General features: G+C 46.9%; 1 protein-coding gene across 5 annotated transcripts in view; it reads left to right on the plus strand.

The window, feature by feature from the left end:
• Positions 1–15,240, plus strand: part of col16a1 (collagen, type XVI, alpha 1) — a 106,864-nt gene that overhangs the window by 6,956 nt on the left and 84,668 nt on the right. The window lies entirely within an intron of this gene.

A 15,240-nucleotide genomic window follows, 5' to 3' on the forward strand; every position in this document is an offset into this window, starting at 1 on the left:
AAGTAAGCTTGCTGCTTTTGCAAAGATAAATTAAACTAACAAGATACTAGCTTTAGGCTCAGCTTGCATGGACAGAATGTCCCATTGAGCTCTAAGCAAAACAGTAAACGAGTGCACTGGAGAGTTTATTTTTCCAAATGGGTACTGACTGTACAAAAAGAAAATCAAGTGCATATCCTTTGTGGAGCTCTTTTTGTATCCTTCTTATTTATTAAGATTTCCTGTTGTACAAGCTGTGAACAAAATGCTACTGAATATTAAAGGTCACAAAAAGGAACATGTTTAAATGTTAAAATGACAGTAAAGTTGCAAAGATGTGCCTTTATTGCCTAAAGCAAAAGTTCTAAACAGGATGTGTATCCTCTGACACGTGTCTGTCTGTGTGGGTATGTGCCCTGTAAGTATGAAGGCCCCAAGGCAACAAAGAAAAGAGCGTAATTACACCCTGCGTGTGCAACGCTGGTGGCTTTTGGTAGCTGTGTGGTCAGGCTGTGGCAAAGAGGCGTGTGTGTTTACCATGTGCGGTTTTGTTCCTCTTTATGATCCGTCAGTCATTTGAGGTTGTGTAGTTGTATAGAAGAAACATGTCTGCATGCATGATGAAACGCTAGCTTGACTGTTTGTCGGTGTCGGGGAGAACGTGCATGTGTTACCATGAGTATAAAGTGTGCGAGAAGGACACAGAAACCCCAGAAAACAAGCAAGAGTGAAGAAATGTATTTTCTCCTTTCTTTCTTTCTTTCTTTCTTTCTTTCTTTCTTTCTTTCTTTCTTTCTTTCTTTCTTTCTTTTGCTTTCAACTGCCTTGCTCCCTTATCGCACTGCTAGTATTTTCTCGGGGCCGGATCTGCGATATCACTTGGGGGGCCGAGCAATCCTCCATAGTTGGCTGAGCTCTGAAGGGAACTTTGTGGAGGAGTGGGACCCCCTTGGGAGGCCCTAGTCGGAGCATTTTAGATGAGACTGAGTCAGCTCGCAGTTCCCCTGAGTCCTTCCTTCCAGTGGTTGAAAGAAAGTGCTTTTTCAAGTGCAGCAATAATACTTAGTCCCAGCAAGCGTCACATACGCACACACACAATTCCTCCGTGTCGTCCAAATCACTGCTTGCTGGTAATTTCCTGACATTGCAGCAGGAAAGCAGATTTAAGTAAAACTAGTGTTGAAGAGTCAAGCTGGAGTACTAGAGTCTAACCAGCTGTCTAGTCCACATAGTTAAAGTCAAAATGCTGACATTCTTCATCATAAAGTATTGACAGTATCCAGTCTGAAGCACATGAGTTATGTATGGATGGTTGTAGCTCCCTCTGTCTGTACCTGCATTGTGCTTTCTTGCTTGTGCCGTGCCTACGTACCGTGTTTTTAGTTGCTGCCTTTATCTCGTTTCCCTTCTTTGTGATTTTTACTGTGTTGGGATTATTTTGCTGGTTTACTGTAGGTCCTTAAAATCAGTGCTGAGATATTCTGAGTGGTCCCCTTAATCCTGTGATGCAAACTAATTTTTAGCACATAAATGTGAATGTGAACTGTATGCTTTGCACATTCAACAGATACTGGACACATAAGGAGGATTTTAAACAGATGTGTTATACACTGTACCATCATTAAAGCACCACATAAGGGAGTATCCATTGCTGATCACCTTATAAAATCGAGCCTGTTTGTGCATCCAGTGAACTTGAAGTTTCAAGGGGTCATTCAGAATGTGACTGCTGGCCTAGTTTGTAGTTCGAGCCCTGATTGTTTAACTGTGTTCTGCAAGGGGGAGTTAAGAAAGCAGTGGGATACTAGATTGCGTTCAAGCACTGAACAATGGATATGATCATAATAGTCATTATTTATCTTTCACACTTCTTTACGCACATGCACGTACAGGATGCCAAACGTTATTTAATCCGAATTGTCTGCGTTTATTGCTGTGCAGAGCTTGTAAATCTGCGTCATGATTCAGTTTATATCTGTGTGTGTGTGTGTGTGTGTGTGTACTTGTGAGAGCATATGAAGTTGAGCCAGAGGCCTACAAGGGGAAAATGAGTGAGCTCATCTCCCTGCAGTGCTGTGTTTTAAGTCTTTCCACTCCTCTGTACTGCAATTTTATCTCTGGAAAATAACCAGGAATGCTCTCTATCGTCTGGCTCGTTTGCCCGACAGGGCAAGTAAGACACACATCGTCTCCCTCTGTCATTGTTTGTTATATATATTTTTTTATTACCACCATCATTTAGCTCTTTCCTTACAGGTTTACCTTACATTTATTGTGTTAGACTATCAAATGCATCACCCAGTATGTCTCTTTGCTTCCTATATGTTCCATGTCTTTAATCGACTGAGGAAGTGGAAGACTACCTCTGAGCCTGACTTTCTGCTGATCAGCAGCCTGGTCCAATTATCTTGCAATGCCACATTGTAAGGCACATTCAATAAGCACCACGCGATCTCTTATTCCAAACCACACAGCACATACTCTTGACACTGTGAGCAGACTTGTGACCTCCTTCCTCTGAAGAAAGTACCCTGCCAAGTCTCTGCTGCTCAGAAGACAAAACTAAAACACAGGCCTGACCACAATGAGGCACTGGTAGATAAGGCCACTGCTACTTTAACCTTTGAAAGTTTGTTAAATATCACACACAATGCAGAAAAAAAAGGTCAAATGCAACTTATTTTTACTGAAATATAATAGCAGGTCAGCGAAAGTCGAGTGAATAACTATGTACTTACGCATAGTTCCGTGTCATAATGAATGCCTCAAGGGTATGAGCCTAAACTTGCGTTTGAATTTTCTCCCTGTCTGTATATTTGGAACATTAAATCATCCAGGTGTGATCCTTGCCTGACACGTTTGTACTTTTTAAGCCTCCAAGCTAAATGTAAGCATGTATACATCAAAAAATAGAGTTTTACCTCACTAAAGACCTTTACATGTCTTGAATTTTTATTTTTGGCAATGCGGAGACCTGAGGGGAACACGCTCAGCAGTGTGCTCTGTGACTGCCAGTGTAGTATCATTACCTGCTTTGGCAAGGCTCAAACACAACCCATCAAAGAGGAAGTGAACCCAGCCAAGACCATCCAATCTCTTTAAGACTACATGCAGCTACTAGCAGGATCCTGGAGTAGCAGTCATACTCTGTGCTAATTAGCTTGTCAACAAGCAAATGCTTTCATTTGATCACAGCTTGAGAAGAAATGGGGTTCAACTTCCGTAGTGGGTCCACTGCCAAACTGCCTGAGTATGCTACAGTCCACTAAAAAATCATCGATCCTTTGAGTTATGTGGAAGTAGTTTGTTTCTTCCTTGAGTGAAAATACAGATCAAACAGTTTAAAAAGTATGCACAGCATTTATAGCAATAATGTTTAACTAGTTACCTCAAAATAACAGAATTCATTCCCACTCCTCATCCTTTTATCTGGAATACTGAATTTATTATTAGAGAGCTATCCATAAATTAGCCTATCCATTAGCCTAATAATCCCTCACTAGTAAATCAAAGAATTTCTGTATGTGTGTCTAACCGGTGATTTGATCTACTTGTTTAGGACCTATAGGGCGAGGTAGTGTTGCCAACTTAGCGACTTTGTTGCTATATTTAGCGAGTTTTCAGACCCCCATAGCGACTTTTTTTCTAAAAAGCGACTAGCGACAAATCTGGCGACTTTTTCTGGTGTTATTGGAGACTCATTTATGACAACTCGATAAAAGTTAACGTGAGTGTTCTCGGTGGTCAGGAACAAATGTAATTGCATGGCAGGATGCTGTAAAAGGACCAAACTTCAGCCAGGAGAACAACTGAGATAATCCATCCACAATACGAGGTTAGTCATTCATATACTGCTGCATGGGCTGGGCTGTAGCTACATCCTAAGGTTTTAAAAACTGAGCTTAAATAAATGATTAGCGGTAATAAAAGCCGAGGGAGGTCAACAGTGATCACTGACTGTTTTAGGAGCTTTTTGAGATCAAATAGAAGAAAATACATAACATTAAACATGTTAACAACACAAAAGTCATATTAAACGCAGACTACTTTAGACCTGGAAGTAGGATTCGTCACGTCATCACTGAACAACCGGATATTGGCCCTGTGCACAAGAAAATGTTAACTTCCTGGTTTGAGACCGGATGTAGGGTTGTACAGTTCTGGTAGCTTTACTTTGCGGTCAATCGCTACTGCGAAGATATACTCCAAAATCATGTCCAAAACTCGAAAACGGAAAGATCGCGTTAAGTTACAAAGAGCAGAAGGTGGGAACACTCACTACTGTTGTGTCATAAAAAATCTAATGATCAATTTTGACGTTTAAAGAGTTTAGATCGATCAGTTGTTTACATCACTCAACACAAGCAGAACTGCATCACTGCATTCAAATTCAAATTCAAATTCAAATTTTATTTGTCACGTACACAGTCATACACAGTACGATATGTAGTGAAATGCTTGGACAACTGCTCGTGACCTAAAGAGAACAAAAAAGGAAAAGGCTATGAATAAGATAGGAAATAAATATGAAAAATTAAAAAGGGTAAATTTAACTAGGAAGGAATAAAATATAAATTAAGGTTAAAAATGAAATAACTGTACAACACAAATTAGAATGAAGGGTAAATTTAACTGGGAAGAATAAGATAAAGATAAATATATAAATTAAAGTTGAAAATAAAATAACTGTACAACAAAATACACAATACACAATATAGAACTATATAAGAATGTATGAAGAAATCTAAATATAAATAAATATATACACAATAACAGCAGCTGTACAAGTATTAACAGGAAATGAAGAATATAGTGACCAGTGTTGTGCAAAACCAAAGTCCAGAAAGTCCAGTGTGTGTGTAAGAACCATATGTGTGGGTCAGTACTGTGTGGTGGTGTGATTGAGAGACCGTATCGCCTGCGGGAAGAAGCTCCTCCTCAGTCTCTCTGTGTTGGTCTTCAGGGAGCGGAATCGCTTTCCTGACCTCAACAGAGAGAACAGTCTGTTGTTGGGATGGCTGAGGTCCTTCACGATCTTCCTGGCCTTGGTCCAGCACCGCCTGCTGTAGATTGAGTGCAGGTCAGGGAGCTCGGAGCGGATGGTGCGCTCAGCTGATCGCACAACCCTCTGTAGAGCTCGTCTGTCCTGCATGGTGCTGTTCCCGAACCAGGTTAAGATGTTTCCCGTCAGGATGCTCTCTATGGTGCACGAGTAAAAGTTCCTGAGCACCTTGGAGGGCAGTTGGAAGTCTCTCAAGCGTCTGAGGTGGTAGAGACGCTGTCGGGCCTTTTTCACCACGGTGTTGATGTGACAGGACCATGACAGGTCCTGCGTGATGTGAACTCCGAGGTATTTGAAGCTGTCCACTCTCTCCACTGGGCACTCGTTGATGACGGGGGTCTGGTAGTTCCTCTCCTGCTTAGTGCTGAAGTCCACTATCAGCTCCTTTGTCTTACTGACGTTTAGAAGGAGGTTGTTCCTCTGGCACCAGTTCTCCAGATTCCTAATCTCCTTCAGGTAGGCCGTCTCGTTGTTATCAGAGATCAGGCCCACCACGACGGTGTCGTCAGCAAACTTGATGATGGTGGTGGAGCTGGTAGTGGCCACACAGTCATATGTGTACAAAGAGTACAGCAGGGGGCTCAGAACACACCCCTGGGGGGCTCCAGTGCTGAGAGTGGTGGAGGCTGAGACATGTCCGCCCATCCTTACTGCCTGTGGTCTGCCAGTTAGGAAGTTGGAGATCCACTGACACATAGATGAGCTGAGTCCCAGATGCTCCAGCTTGGTGGTGAGTGTGGAGGGAATTATGGTGTTAAATGCAGAGCTGTAGTCTATGAAGAGCATTTTAACATAATTCCCCCTTCTAGTGTCCAAGTGAGTGAGTGATGTGTGGAGGAGATGAGAGATGGCATCGTCTGTGGAACGATTTGGACGGTAAGCGAACTGTAGTGGGTCCAGTGTGTCTGGTAGTGAAGAAATGATGAAGTCTCTGACCAGGCGTTCAAAGCACTTCATCACTACTGAGGTGAGGGCTACAGGGTGATAGTCATTGAGAGAAGCAGGGTGGGGTTTCTTCGGGACAGGAACAATGATGGACTCTTTGAAGCATGTGGGGATCACCGACTGAGATAAAGAGATGTTGAATATCTCAGTGAACACAGGAGCTAGCTGGTATGCGCAGTCTCTTAGGATACGACCTGGGATGCCGTCTGGTCCTGCTGCTTTCCTGGTGTTCACTCTCTTGAAGGCTCTCCTTACTTCATGCTCGGAGATGACGAGCACGTTTCCGGTGCTGGCAGTATCTTCCTGTCTGCAGCCGTTAGCGCCGCTAACACTAGCATTGTTGGAGACCTTAGCTGCAGCCTCGAAGCGAGCATAGAAAGTGTTCAGCTCGTCTGCCAGAGTCACGGCCGCGTTCGTCATACCGGTTGTTGGTGCTTTATAGTCCGTTATTGTCCTTAGTCCCCGCCACAGGCTCCTAGAGTCACTCTGTTGGAGTTGTGACTCTAGTTTCCTCCCGTAGCGCTGCTTCGCCTCTTTCACCGCCCTCCGCACGTTATATGACGCGGCTTTGTACGGGTCCATGTCCCCCGTCATGAGTCCCGTGTTGTAGGCAGCGGTGCGGGATCTCAGAGCGTCGCGGATGGTTTTATCCACCCACGGCTTCTGGTTGGGAAACGTTGTGATAGTCTTTGTCTCCACGGTATCATCCGCTAGTTTCCCGATGAATCCCACAACCGCTTCCGTAAACACGTTGACGTCATCGTCGGAGCTGTTTCTGAACATGCCCCAGTCTGCGTCATCGAGTGCGTCCTGTAACGCGGCCACCGATTGATCCGTCCAGCGCGCGACCTTCCTCTGAACCGGAACTTCCTGTTTCAGCCTTTGTTTGTATTTTGGCATGAGGAAGATGGCGGCGTGATCAGATTTGCCAAACGGGGGGCGGGATTGTGCCTTGTAGCCGTCCTTGACTGTAGTGTAGCAGTGGTCCAGTGTCCTTTCACCCCTGGTGGGGCAGGTGATGTGTTGATAAAAGTTCGGCGCTGCGCGTTTGAGGTTGGCGCTATTAAAGTCCCCCGTCACAATAAGCGCAGCGTCCCGGTGTTGTGTCTGGTGCTGTGTGAGTGCCTCATGCAGCTCGCATAAGGCGGTGACCGTGTCCGCTTGTGGTGGAATATAAACGGCACTTACAATGACCGATGTAAATTCCCGAGGTAGATAAAAAGGACGACACATGATGGATGTCATGAATCGCTGTGTGGCAGGCAAGCAGGAGTGGTGGACCCAAAATGCAGAACTCAGACACGGAAGTGAAACTTAAGGCGCAGCTTTATTGCTGGGAAAAACCTCGTACAAACTAAACTCACCAAAAGAAAACCAAAAGTCAGAACAGAGGAACCAAGGACTGAAACACTGGAAAGAAACACTAAACTGGAGCAGGAGACCAAACACTAGGAACATAGAAGCAGAACACACAGCTAGTTGAGGGTACGACGCGACACTGACACAGAGAAACACAGGGCTTAAATACACAGACGGCAGTAATCAAGGGATGAGAGACAGGAGGGGAACACACCTGGGAGAAATCACAGCTGACGAGACAGGGGAAACGTAAACTGAGCACACTCACATATGACACAAACCTTCACAATAAAAGAGGAAACTCAGACACATGGAACCAGACAAGACATTGAACTAAACAGACAGATTCACAAACAGATGGGGTGACACCATAGACAGAGACACAGACTCAAAGGCAGACCAAATATAACACACAGAACTCTAACAATAATCATCATCATCATAAACTAGAAAATGATAACTAAAAGCGCTGGGTCACCGACCCAGGACCATGACAGTACCCCCCCCTCAAGGGCTGGCACCAGACAGCCCAGCAGAAACGAAAAAACGGACCAAAACAAAACAGAAAACAACCCGACCAGGGCGGGCGGAGGGGGCCCAGGACGGAGGGACAGAGTCCAAAAAGGCCCAGATGGTCAAGTTCAGGAGGCCGACCATGCGAATGGCAACGGGGCAGGTCCGGATGCCGGCCACGCAGTAGGCAGTGGCGTGGAAACAGTTCTGGGGGCCGACCGTGCGGACGGCAACGGCGGCGTGGAAACAGTTCTGGGGGCCGACCGTGCGGACGGCAACGGCGGCGTGGAAACAGTTCTGGGGGCCGACCGTGCGGACGGCAACGGCGGCGTGGAAACAGTTCTGGGGGCCGACCGTGCGGACGGCAACGGCGGCGTGGAAACAAGTCCGGAGGCCGGCCACGCGGAAGGCAGTGGCGGCGTTCAGGAGGGCGTCCACGGTGGCGGAGATGCCCAACAAGCGGCCTGGCAGATGACCGACGATGTGGAGGTGGTAGTAGGGGACCTGAAGGCGGCGTGGCCCCTGCAGCCCCAGGCGAGGCGCAAGCTGAGGCCGGACCAGACGAGGCGCAAGCTGAGGCCGGACCAGGCAAGGCGCAAGCTGAGGCCGGACCAGGCGAGGCTGAAGCAGAAGCGGAGGCCGGACCAGGCGAGGCTGAAGCAGAAGCGGAGGCCGGACCAGGCGAGGCTGAAGCAGAAGCCGGACCAGGCGAGGCTGAAGCAGATGAGGAAGCTGAAGAGGAGGCCACTGCAGGTGATGCAGAGGCTGGACCAGGCGAGGATGAAGACACGGAGGCTGGACCAGGCGAGGATGAAGACACGGGGGCTGGACCAGGCGAGGATGAAGACACGGGGGCTGGACCAGGCGAGGATGAAGACACGGGGGCTGGACCAGGTGAAGCGGATGAAGCCGAAGCATGCGCTGGACCAGGCGACGCTGAGGATGCTGAATCCGGACCAGGCGACGGCGTGGAGGATGCAGCAGAGGCCGGGCCAGGCAACGGCGTGGAGGATGCAGACGGAGGCGCTGCAGCAGGTGGCGGCATGGATGAAACTGCTGCTGCAAGCGTGGATGAGGCTGCTGGTGGAGCAGCTGGAGGCTGGATGGGCTCCTCGGGCCCCCCAGCTGACGAGAAAGGAGGCTGGACGGGCTCCTCGGGCCCCCCAGCTGACGAGGCAGATGGCTGGACGGGCTCCTCGGGCCCCCCAGCAAAAACAGTCTCAGAACCAGTGGGCACTGGAGCCCCCGGCACACACAGAACAGAACCAGCAGGTGCGGAGACTTCTGGCAGGAACGCAACAGAACCAGCAGGTGCGGAGACCTCTGGCAGGAACGCAACAGGACCAGCAGGCACACGGGCCTCTGGCAGGAACGCAACAGGACCAGCAGGCACACGGGCCTCTGGCAGGAACGCAACAGGACCAGCAGGCACACGGGCCTCTGGCAAACACATGGCAGACTGCAGCTGCACAGAGCATTGAGTCTGCTCAGGCAGCAACGGCCGGGTGCGGTCCTCAGCTGGCTTCTTAACCGCCAGGGGTCCAGAGTCTGCTGGGGGCTGAAACCCAGCCTCTGGGGAGGCCCTGGAGTGAATCTCAGTCTCAGAACTGGCCAGCTTTTGAGGACTGATAACAATATTGTTTGGTTTGTCTCTCTGATTAGGATTCAAGGTTGTGGAACAGTTCTGTAAGGGTTGGATAGACATAGCTTGCTGTACCGGAGGTGTAGGTGAAGATGATGGCTGTATAGGTGGCTGAGCTGAGGGCAACTGAAGAAAAGGTCGGGAAAATGATGGTTGTGAAGTTGGAAACCGAGCTGACGATAAGGCTGATGATTCCTCTACCAACTGAGCTATTGACTGGGCTAAGGATTGAAATAAGGTTTGTAGTAAGTCAGGCTGTGGATGTGACTGTGCTATGGGAAGCGAGGCTGAATGTGGTGGAGGTGGCGACTGAGCTTCGGGCCGGGCGGCTAACTGAGCTTCGGGCCGGGCGGCTAACTGAGCTGACATAGCCCCAGAATAAACAGTTCCAGATGAAACAGTCTTAACTCCTGGGTCCGAAGGAGCATCAGAAGCACAGTCTTTTGAACCAAAGTGGAAACGATCGCTCTCAAAATGAATACTGTCATTTTCTGGAACAGGAGGAACAGAAAATCTAGAGTTCATGAAGCTGACGTTAGCGGCCTTGGGGGAAACGGTACGTTTATCCCTCGACACAGAAGGCGAATGTAGGGGGACTTTGTCACTCACCCTAGGCAGTTGGTCGAGAAGAGTCCCAGGCTCCTGCCGGAGCCGTGAGTGCTGGCGGCACGTTCGCCGCTTCCAAGTAGAAGAGGAAGCAGCACTGGCAGAATGTGACAAGGAATGACTCGGCTGTGGCTGCTCCTGCTGTGAAGTGGAAACGCTGGGTGAGTCGGGTGGCACTATAATGATCCCTAACATCTTGTAGAAAGCTTGAGCTGGTGTAAGCTGGTTGCTCGCGGCCTCATAGTAATCCTCCCGGGACCGGCGGGAGCGTTTTCTGTGAGACCGGGGCATCCGGGGGGAAGAAGCAGGTGAGTGGACCGAAGGGTAAGCAGCTAGTGAGGAACGGCAGCACGGAGGCCCTCCAAGCGCTAGCCGGGTCCCGTCAAAGGCTGAGCTGCGCTTCCTCAGTGAGTCTGCTGGATCCATACTGGTCGCGTCGTTCTGTCATGAATCGCTGTGTGGCAGGCAAGCAGGAGTGGTGGACCCAAAATGCAGAACTCAGACACGGAAGTGAAACTTAAGGCGCAGCTTTATTGCTGGGAAAAACCTCGTACAAACTAAACTCACCAAAAGAAAACCAAAAGTCAGAACAGAGGAACCAAGGACTGAAACACTGGAAAGAAACACTAAACTGGAGCAGGAGACCAAACACTAGGAACATAGAAGCAGAACACACAGCTAGTTGAGGGTACGACGCGACACTGACACAGAGAAACACAGGGCTTAAATACACAGACGGCAGTAATCAAGGGATGAGAGACAGGAGGGGAACACACCTGGGAGAAATCACAGCTGACGAGACAGGGGAAACGTAAACTGAGCACACTCACATATGACACAAACCTTCACAATAAAAGAGGAAACTCAGACACATGGAACCAGACAAGACATTGAACTAAACAGACAGATTCACAAACAGATGGGGTGACACCATAGACAGAGACACAGACTCAAAGGCAGACCAAATATAACACACAGAACTCTAACAATAATCATCATCATCATAAACTAGAAAATGATAACTAAAAGCGCTGGGTCACCGACCCAGGACCATGACAATGGACAGTAGTTCCAGATTTGGTGTGCAGGAGCGTGTGAGAGGAACAACGTTCGCACTGTTGCACCAGTTGTTGTTCACCATTAAACACACGCCGCCTCCCCTTGACTTCCCCGAGTCCCGTGTCCTGTCCATGCGGTGAACCGAGAAGAACTCGGCCGGCTGGATGGCGTGGTCCGGCACCGCTGGGTTCAGCCATGTCTCGGTGAAGCAGAGGAGATTGCAGTCCCGAATGTCTCTCTGGAACTTTATCCTGGCCCTGAGGTCGTCAAGCTTGTTCTCCAGTGACTGGACGTTGGCGAGCAGGATGCTAGGCAGAGGTGTGCGGTGTGCACGAGCTCTCAGCCTGTTCCTGACGCCGGCTCGCTTCCCTCTAGGCCGCCGCCGCTTCCCTTTGTTCTCCCTCGAGATCTCACTCGGCCAGCTCGGATCCGGAGTTAAAAACTTCGAATTGTGAGTACATTGTGTACCAATAGAAACAAGAGTGTCACTGTCATACCTAATGTACCCAATGGTGATGATTTTGCCGATTTAGAAACGCTGAAAACTAACTTAAAAAACAAAGACAAAGAAAAAGTGGTCGGAGCAGTCGTGACGGCAGCCGACCTCACCGGCGCCATCTTTAAATGCATGCAGAAGACACATCGTCCACATTCAGAAGCACATCTCTGTATAGTGACTGGTCTTATGATTTAAACAGGCAAATGTTCAGCATTCAAACTACAGGTGAAGAATAGTCAAACCAGATGTTTCCCCCGTTAAGTCGATATCAGCTAGTCAAGTACACACCTACACAGCATGTTAACAAACCGTGAAAAAAGCCACACAAAAAATGAACGATTGCTGGTAAGGGTTTCTATACATTAGTATTTACGAAGGGTATGTTGTGACTTACCTTCAAAATTACAGCGGTCCCTGACTATAACGCGGTTCACCTTTCACCTCGCTGTTTCGCGTTTTTTTTAGTGCAAGTTTGCATGCTTATTTTTTTTTTATGTCACATTGTGTCCTGTGTCCTGTGTCCTGATCGCTGCAGACGATCTCCTCCGTGACGTCTCTCCTGTACAGTACAGAATCGCTGCATCGATCGCTAGCAGTGTGACTCTGAAGTGCAGTGCTGTATGTCCACGATGTCCACGAAACGTTTTGCACCGTCCAAAAATAAAATTGGCTACTTGATTTCACCTATCGCTGGTTATTTTTAGAACATAACACCCACAATAAACGAGGGACAGCTGAGAAATCTAACATTTGAATCCCTTTTCTCTTTTGCTCTGAGGTGCGGGGAAAAATATTGACAAGTCGATGAACATCATTTGCAGATATATTGGGTAAATGCCCAAGACATCTATAGAAATGTAAATCGCCGCTTGATTCATTCATTTGCTTAACTTGTTTTGGACCGTAAACCAGGCGCGAATAGGACACCGGAAACAAAGCTCCCCACAGGAGTTTCCGCACCGGAAGTAGCATATGCTAACGTGCACATAGTCAATTTGCAGTATAGTGAAATGTCGATAATTCAGAAACCTGTCATGATAGTTGTTTGCAAGTGCCTTAGCCCTAGTTTGCTAACATATAAATAATATTAATTCATGCTAAGAAAGAACACTATGGATATGATGACTGATCAAAAAATACAGAGTTCATAAGGAGGTGCATTGTCTTTATGGCTCAAGGGGAACTTTGGTGGAGCATGAGGAAGTCAGAGGTGGTATAGAGGTATGTGAGGGTGGTACAGAATATAGATGAGGGCAACTAGACAGCAGTGAGGTGTGCAGTAGGAGTGACAGGTTGAAGATGGGGATGGGATTATAGCAGGTATCAGCTCAGAGCTCTTTCTTATATGCAGAGGTGTTGGACATGTTAATAGATCAGGTAGGAGTCTCTGCAGACTTTAATGTTTGCAGATGGCATTGACATGACCTGTAGTGAGAGTAGGGGGAGCCTGGACAAGTGGAGGTATGCACTGGATAAAAGAGGAATGCGCGTGTGGGAGGGAAGCAGGGGAAATGGTGAAAAAAGGAGTAGAGGTAGTGAAAGTGGATGAGTTTAAATACCTAGCTTCAACTGTTCAAAGCAATTGACAGCACACAAGAGGGGTGAAGAAGAGAGTGCAGACAGGTTGGAGTGGGTGGAGATGAGTGTCGAGGTTGATTTGCGGCAGACGAATAGCAGAAAGAGTGAGAGAGAATTTGGAAGTGGTACTGACAAAAAGACAGAAGCTTGAGTGGAGGTGGCAGAGTTAAAGATGCTAAGATTTGTAGTGGGAGTCACCAGGAGGGACAGGGTTGGAAGCGAGCACGTTAAATCTATACATCTCTAATCTATATGCTCTACTTAAAGTTTCTTTTTACTCAAATTCTAAGTTGCTGAAGGCTGTTGTGCCCTAAGCATGCTGAAAGTTGAGCATGAACATGAAGCTTAGATATCCTAAAATTGTCACAGGAGAGATAAAAGCTTCTTTTTTTTAATCCTAAAAGATGCCTCTTCAAACTTGATTTCTTTATCTTGCAGTATAATGCAGTCAGCTATTCTTAGTCTTACCTCAGAAAAAACAAACTATAGCCTGGGGAGTGCTGGTCTGGGTGTTGTGGGGTAAGTTGCTTTTCCTGAAGTGACACTTCACACCTTACATTACCTGTTATGTTTCCACTTTCTCTTTTTTTCTCTCTCTGCTCTCCTTTGTTCCTCCCTCCTCATCTCTCCACCTTCTCCTCTATTGTGCTGTTTAACTTTTTATTGTGCTGCCCGTTTGCCTGCAGCCAGGGTCTCTCCACTCCACACCTGACAAAGCCTTCATCTGTATTCCTTCTGATGGAACTGCAGCAGTGATGAAACCAACCCCCACGCAAAATGCAAAAGGGGTGGGGGGGAAGAAAGCAGCCTAAGCAGCAACAAAAAGCAGATCATACCATGTCTTGACTTAAAAAAAAAACTCTCAGTGGGAGATATAAAGATACACTCTTTCTGTGTGTGTGTGGATACGTGTGTGTGCGTGTGCGCTTGTGAGGCTGCACATTGCACTTTGTGCTGAGTTGGCAGATTAGGCTTCAGGATGGAGAATTCAAATTATGAATACAGCATGTGTGACTGTGCGAGTGAGAGAGGGCAGGATTTAAGAATGAGTGACAACATCAGAGGGCTGAGAAAACTCTAAAGCAGCGCTCGATACCTTCTCCACCGGATCCGTTGTTCGGAAGTCACGTCCAACACGTCTGATTTCTTTTACTTTTAATCTCAAGCCTCTCTTAGCGTGCCGCAACATTGCTGCATGACATCTCTTTTCCACGGCTTGATTTGTATTTGTTGACAGCAATAAGAAAATGACACACTGGTGGGGGCTCACGGGACAAAATGTGCTGCGCTTTGCAGTACAGTCATTTGTATTTTGGAACCAAAATTGGGCAAAAAACTGCACTGCGTAAAGTGATGATCTTGATAAAAAGTGATGAACAGCTAAAAGGGATTTAATTCTTTCCTCTTTTTTTTTTTTTAGCTGGCCTCCGTGAAATTAAATTCCAGGGTCTTGATTAAAGTTGGTTGGTTGTTATTATTCGAGGAATTATATTCCTCTATTTCACCCCGTTTTGCTGTGAGCCTTGATAAAACTGCATTTTGCTTGGAAACATACACAGTATCTTCAGATTGCACGCTTCAAGGCAATACTCCCTGAAGCGCTCTGCCCATTTCATCAAAAAGACATTCCCTAGGACTCCAGGGAGTAAAGCCCTATTTGCACAAGATTAGTATTCCTGTGTTGTTTAATGTGATTAAACTCTTACATCTGTGTTTGTTGTGCAGCTCTGGAAAATTGAACTTTGTGTTATATTAATGGTTGAGTTTCCTAAATGATAGCAAAAGGTTCCTTACCTACAAAGGAATAACGTATCCAACCTACACTGAATAAAAATTCTTCACTTTTAATAAGCATGAAGCAATAATTTTGAGATTTTTGAAAGCAATTCATTATTAAGGAACATATGCTTGGTCTAAATTGAGTACAAATCAAGTACATTTCATTTGACCAGATTTCAATACATCGAACATTTTTATGTAACAAAATAGCATGGAATA

Source organism: Rhamphochromis longiceps, linkage group LG22, assembly GCF_057381845.1.
Source record: "Rhamphochromis longiceps isolate RC_006_pf linkage group LG22, R_longiceps_female_GT1.1, whole genome shotgun sequence".
Lineage (NCBI taxonomy): Eukaryota > Metazoa > Chordata > Actinopteri > Cichliformes > Cichlidae > Rhamphochromis > Rhamphochromis longiceps.